The sequence below is a fragment of the Porites lutea genome, chromosome 7, assembly GCF_958299795.1.
Source record: "Porites lutea chromosome 7, jaPorLute2.1, whole genome shotgun sequence".
Classification (NCBI taxonomy): Eukaryota; Metazoa; Cnidaria; class Anthozoa; order Scleractinia; family Poritidae; genus Porites; species Porites lutea.
In genome coordinates this window covers 11,641,414-11,648,079 of record NC_133207.1, presented here as the reverse complement: position 1 = coordinate 11,648,079, position 6,666 = coordinate 11,641,414, and the positions used below count along the sequence as shown (strand labels likewise).

At 42.3% G+C, this 6,666-nt stretch overlaps 1 non-coding gene across 1 annotated transcript; it reads right to left on the bottom strand.

Moving 5' to 3' along the window:
- Positions 1-6,336: 6,336 nt before the first annotated feature.
- Trnam-cau (transfer RNA methionine (anticodon CAU)) lies at positions 6,337-6,408 on the bottom strand. Its single transcript has one exon. It is a non-coding gene; the product is annotated as a tRNA-Met (tRNA).
- Positions 6,409-6,666: the final 258 nt, after the last annotated feature.

Sequence of the window (6,666 nt, the reverse complement as noted above, 5' to 3'; positions counted from 1 at the left end):
GTGAGATGTATGCATGGACCAATCTGTCGTGAGAAAAAGGACAATTTACAGTTACATTTGCAACATTTAAGTGAAGAACAGGATTTTCAGGACGAGTGGATGTTTGTGGAATCCAGACCTATTAAACGAGGAGAACACAACGTCTGTCCCTGCAGTCAAACACCGATACAGTCCTACTTTTTTATGGAGAACAAGATCAACGGCAATCGCACCTTTGTAGGCTCTACATGTATTGGAAACATTGATCCCAAAGCAGGCGCAGTGATTGCTTACTTTAAAAACATTTTAGAGCAGGCAGTAGAAGGGATCTACAGGGGACAAAACGAGAACGGACTGCAAAAATTCGCAATCAAGTCAACTACGAGGATGGTATGTCGTTTACACGATGTCGAACAGTTAAACCCACCCGTCACTCGAAACTTGAAAGGACAATGGCAGGTGCTTGTTAAACATCCAAAGCCAGTGACTTTAGTGGAAAATCAAGTGTATTGGCTTAGATTGAAAGCTAAGTATGTACGAGGACAGTTAACGTTCACCGCATTGTAAATATTACACTTCACAATGGATGTAACTAGCTTGCTTAATAGTTCAATAAAATGCACACATTGTTTAACCATTTTCAACTGTTTTATTTACTGTCTGTTTTCTAATATACTACAAAGTTGCGAAAATTCTGACTGGAAATCGGCGAGCTCTTGCTGGAGTGTAGTCATAGGCAGTTTCTTGGGTTTTTTAGGGGTCTTGAGCTGTGGTCGATCACCGTCCCGTTGTGCTTTAAGGGTTTGATACTGGTCTTGATCTTCGACGAGTTTTCTCTCTTCTTCTTGGATCATTTGATCTAAAATGACACATTGCACCTGATCACAGGCAGCATTGACGATCGCTTGAGATTCAGATGAACTCATTTTTGGGTAGGGTTTTATAGATTTCATTCGTTGTGGAAACGTGCCTTTCTTAAGATGGTTTTTAAACCCTTTGATCGTTCTTTCACGGTAATTGATGCGTGCACGAGTGGCCATCAATTTTTGTCGATAATCCTTCAACGTGGTCACAGTTGTTGTTGTTTTTTCGGTAGGTTCTGACATTTCCATAGAGTTGTCTTCTTCGAGTGCAGACATGTTACCTTAACCAGATCGGAGGTGAAAATGATGTCTTTGGGTGAGGACTGATTCAATTTATAGTCTGAGACGAGGGCTAAGGTATAAAAGGCAGGGGAGTGCTAGTCTATTTATCATTTTATCACAAGTCACCATGTGGGTAGGAGGGTATGACGACTGGACACCTGCTGAACAGCGTGAGTGGGATAGAGATCTTGATGAAATGTAGGCTAAACATGAGCAAACAGAGAGCGTCATGTACCCTGAGAACGACGAGAATCTACATTGGATGGAATTAGCGCTTGATGACCCAATATTTAAAGTCAGTTATTCCAAAATCGGAAGCACAGATTAGTATAGGGTTGACATAACCCAACTATTACCAGAAAAACAGGGCGTGCGTAACTTCGATTTTGAAATCTTGTATCCATTGTATCACGGTTTGAATGAGATTATCGAGACGAGAAAAACACCCAAGACATCTCAGATCACCATCAAAGTTTCCTCCAGAGAATATAGGGAGGCGACCTATAGGTGTCAATTCACACCAGAGCAGTGGTCTTATAAAAGAATAGATGAAATCCTCGAAGCGCTAGCAGATCAGCTAACCATGAAACAAAACTTAAACACAGGATTGCTGATGAACGTATCCTTCTATGAGGAGGAGTAGGTTGCAGTAAAAGACTGCAAGTTAAAATTGTAATGTGCAGTAAAAGTCAACATTTTAAAACGATTAAGTGTGGAAAAAGGCTGCAACTAACAAATGTGTCATCCAAAGGTCCCAAGGTCCCAAGATCCCAAGACCCCTTTGTCCCAAGGTCCCAAGGTTCCAAGGCCCCTAACAAAATTTTCTTAAGGCCCCAAGGCCCCTAAGACCTTTAAGGCCCCAGCCTCAAAAATCTATAAATAGAAACCAAAAACACTTTCATTGCTTTCATTTGCATGAAGACTTCGTAGTGTAAAGATGCCTTACTGTCACAGACGCGTGTGTCCGATTTGCGGTAAACAAGACTTACTCAAGCTAAGCGAACACTTACGGCAGGTTCATCATTTATCTTGCGATGAACGCCAGACCCACTCGAAGAACGCCACATTTTCACAGACCTTTCCAGCTTAATACCTTCGTGCTTTTCGTACTGTCTTACGTACTCAACTTTTTGTTCTTCTGTTTCTACGTCTGACGGCCATCCACTGGCTTCTGTTTTGTGTTTGAGCCATGTGTTTACATATGGTGCAAATAAACCATGACTCCTTTGTTCCTCTGGAAAGTGCCAGAGTTCGTAGATTTTCACAATGTGATATCCTTTCTCTACAGCTTTCTGCAATTCTGGCGTACACCAGATACCTCTCAACATTCTTTCTTCGTCACTGTGTGGACACAAATTACTTCTTTCATGCCACGGTCTTTCTAATTGATCCTCTGCACACTTTACACACAGAGGAAACAACAATTTTCCATTCAATTTTACTGGCAGCACTGGATGTAGTAACTTTTCTGGAGCGAGGACATCGACTTTAGCAATTCCAAAGTAATCTTGGATGTTTTGGTTCACAGGGTTGACAATGATGTGAGGGTGCCCAATGGGATACGTCCCATACTTGTTGATGGTGGGGTAAAGGCTCGTAAAATCTTCATATAAAATTTTCTCGTTGTCTTCTGCCTGGTAATGGCATTTCGCCATGCCTGTTCGACCTCCATAGAACGCCACTCTGGGATCTAGGGGGGAAACCCAGGTCATGTTGCTCACCATGGCCTGTAGTTGCTCGTTCTGCTCCAATTCTTTTCTAAAGTCGCACTCCCATTTTTCCACGACGTTGTAACCTGCTTGTTTCAACAAATCTATTTTAAACTGGGTGACTTGATATAACTCTTCGACTGTCCTGTCTGGATGGTGGAACGTTTTCACATGTCTGCCATTCGGTTTACACTTTTTACACCCGTGGTATTCGCACCCTTGAAACTCGAAGACTGTTTTAGTGGGGGGATCATAGCCGTCGACTTTCACTGTTCCTCTTTTTACTTGAAGCGTCTGTTCGCCACCATTGCGGGTATGCTTGATACGATTACCGCCTAGTTTCAGATCTTCCAAATACAACCATTGTAAAGCGATTTTACTTTGGTTCACTTTTAATCCACCCCATCCAAGGGTTGGTTCAATAGCAATCGTTTTTGGCTCCATCTGATAGTTACGCCAGAAATAATGACAAGCTGATGCAATGGTAATACATTGGGTCAGCGGATTAAACCCTGCTTCCTGCATGGTATCCTCAGCAAACTTGAGACAACCTTCTCTCAACAATTGGACATCACTTTTACAATAGTCCAACATTTCTGTTTGGAAGTTCCAACTGTTTCCTTCTTTCGCTTGTTGAGCATGCCAAGTCTCGCATTCTTCTTTCTTCTCCTCTGTCATGTGCTGTGGCTCGTCGTACTTCAGATCAGGGATGGGGCCCTCATACCGCCAATTCTCCAGCTTAGAAAATTTATGCGGGAAAAATCCCTTCTTCAGCTCCGTCAATCCGAAGGTCTTAGGAAATTGACTCAACGGCATATTGAGAAAGTTCAAAGAATCCTTAAAGATTAGATTGGCATGCTTGAAGTGAAGAATTTTTGTTCCAGTGCCCATCTGATCTGTCACTTTCAAATTTGAATTGTAGAGGGTGTTGGTAGTTAACACACCATCAAAACCTTTCAGATTGTGAATAAAGATAGTAAACTCAGGTGCTTTGTCAAGTCCTTGTTCTAATTTTTCTGCCTCAGACCAGTTCTGCAGAGTTTCAAGAAACAAAATCACACAGTTTGTACCCCAATGATGATAAATGGTTTTGCTATATCCACGTGTATAGCAAATGAGAACAGGACTGAATGTTTTCGTGCTGTCGGTGATACATTCTATATCAGCAAACACCAAATCATCTGCATAGATCTTCTTAGGTCCCTTTAGGAGCTCTGTTTGTTTTGGCATGCGTTGTTCAACCATGTCAAAAGTGATATCGTCTGGTTCTATTTCTTCATCCAGCAGTTGGTCAATCACTTTTTCTCGCAAGGTGTTCAATCGTTCTTCGTATGCTTGTGCTTTGATATCAGCCATAGGCACACCGCTGTTAATCTGATCCAATTCTTGTAATTTTTTCTTACGTTTGGCAACCAACTCATCAATCATGGTTTGTGTGTGTTCGTCTGGTAGACCTTCAACGATCATTCCCAATAACTTTTCCTTTTTCTTTTTCTTTCTTCTTAAATCGTGGAGTTGTGTTTGAAATTGCTTTTCTTCCTCGGACGTGATAAAACATTTGTGTTCTTAAATGTTCACATACTCCAAACAATGTTTGCATTGTGTATGCAGACATTTGTGTGGCAGCTCTTTGTTGACTTTATAGGACACCATACACTTGGAACATCGTTGAAATTGGTTGCAGGTGCTTTTCATTTCCATAATGGAGGGAAGTTTTTCATTTAGACGTTGCTCCAATTGTTCTTTCATTCCTTTCAACTCTTTATCCTCGTCTTCATGTTGAATGAGATGTGCTCTAAAGCATTGTTCCCCATAGAATTCCCGTTTGCATGCTCTACAGCTGCGCTCTGGTTTGGCCCATAACGTAAAATCTTGGCAACCATCCTCATCCTTGATCTTTTTCCTTTTGCAGGCTGGACAATTTTTAGCCTGGCACCTGTGATGGGCACTGTCCTCTGTGTTGTAGCCTTTACAACACTTTTTGCAGAAATAGTTGCGATTCATAAACCCAGGGATGGAATAGAGACCATCATAATGTGCTTTCTCTTGGTTGTTGTCATCCACGTACACAGATTTCACTAGAGCAATGGTCTTATCTTCGTCTTCATACTTGTCTCCTTTACAGATCACACCGCTCCGTGCTGCATCCACTACAATGATTCTAAAACCTTTTGGTCCCACGTACTCTTGGAATTGGTTTACTTCGTCTAAACCACATAAACCTTCTGGTACACCGGCTTCTTGATGGAGCTTTTTGGCTTCTTTGAGCTGTTGTGAATTCTTCCCCCGATCTTGACGAATAGTTTTCAAAGGTGTTGTCTTGACCAGCTTGGCGTTTGGCATACTCTCGCATCGTGACAATGGCACGAGCGCAACAGAGAGTATCCTTGTTCTTTATTTCACACACACACTTGGATTCCTTCGCCATGTGTTCCCATATTTTTTGACCTGGGGCTGCACCTGCTCTCTTACCGCCTTTTCGTTCCGGTCGGCTGAAAAGTACGGATGCTGAAAACCCCACATCATTGTTAATGAACTCACCGCTGTTCAACACCAAGGAAAGTTTCGTCAATAAGGCTTGTGTCAGTTGAGCTCTCTGGGTAAAATCGCCCACGGGAATTTTCCATGTTTCTCCTGTTAAACCTTCCCGTCGGTGTTGACGACTCCCAATTTGGAGCTTCATCCAGTAATCCTCTGGGATTTTCAATTCATCAATCGGATTGTCAGTGGCTACGGCAGTGGCATGGGTTGCTCCAATATTCAAATCTCCGTTTGGTTTTTGTTCACGTTGTTGGTCTAAGGTCATGATAAATTTGTGGTTGACTACAGCATTGTTTTTCCAACGTTTCGCTGGTCCCAATTTCTTCACATCCGCGACAAAGAGCGGGTTGGGGCCGCCACCATATTCTTCCGTAGTATCATTTGTTGTTTCACTAACAAATGGTTTCTGTGATTTTGCCTCTGGCTTGGAATCCACTTCGTTCGCACGTTTGGTACCTCGGGTTGTCACAGCGCCACCTTGTTGACTTTCATCACTTAACCTTGGAACCTTGTTGGAATGAAGTAACTCCATCCTTGCTAATTCTTCGTTGGCCTCTGCTTTACGCTTGGCTCCTTCGGAATGGAACTTTCTTACATGTCTTAACATGTCATCTTTTCTTGTAAACGTGGACTCACAGTGTGGACATGGAACAGGATCTATTTTCTTCCCACAGTATTTCTTATGACAAGAGAAATTACTCCGGTTGTTAATTTTTGTTCCACACGTAGGGCACGGTCTCGGATAAGTAATCGGCATCGTGAGAGCTCCGCACAGTACAACAAATCGTAATCAAATGAATTTACTTGTCGGTGTCCTTCTTTTATACTCTCCGTTAGTGTAAAAATGACGTCATGTTCTAAAAATAGAAACACGTCATCAGGCTTGCTCAAACTTGCCCCGCTGTCATTAGCATAAACAATGATTTAACAATGATTTAACAAAAGAAAAAGAATAACATGTTTAGCAGAACGAGGTTTTGATCCTCGGACCTCTGGGTTATGAGCCCAGCACGCTTCCACTGCGCTACTCTGCTCTCGTTGCTTTTTCCTGCTGTATTTTTTGTATTTAAGCCTCAACATTGAACTCGACTGATGTCTTCGCCTGGTTAGGATTGGGACATTCGCTCGCTTGGTTAGGGCATTTTCTTCACTAAGGATTAAACATGTAACTCGGATTGACTTGAATTGACCTAAATGACTGGATTGGCTTGACTTACTGCGTCCTTAGCAAATGATGGTATCCGCGTTGTCCGATGAAAAATTATCCGAAATCGTGCGGGACTAGACCCCCT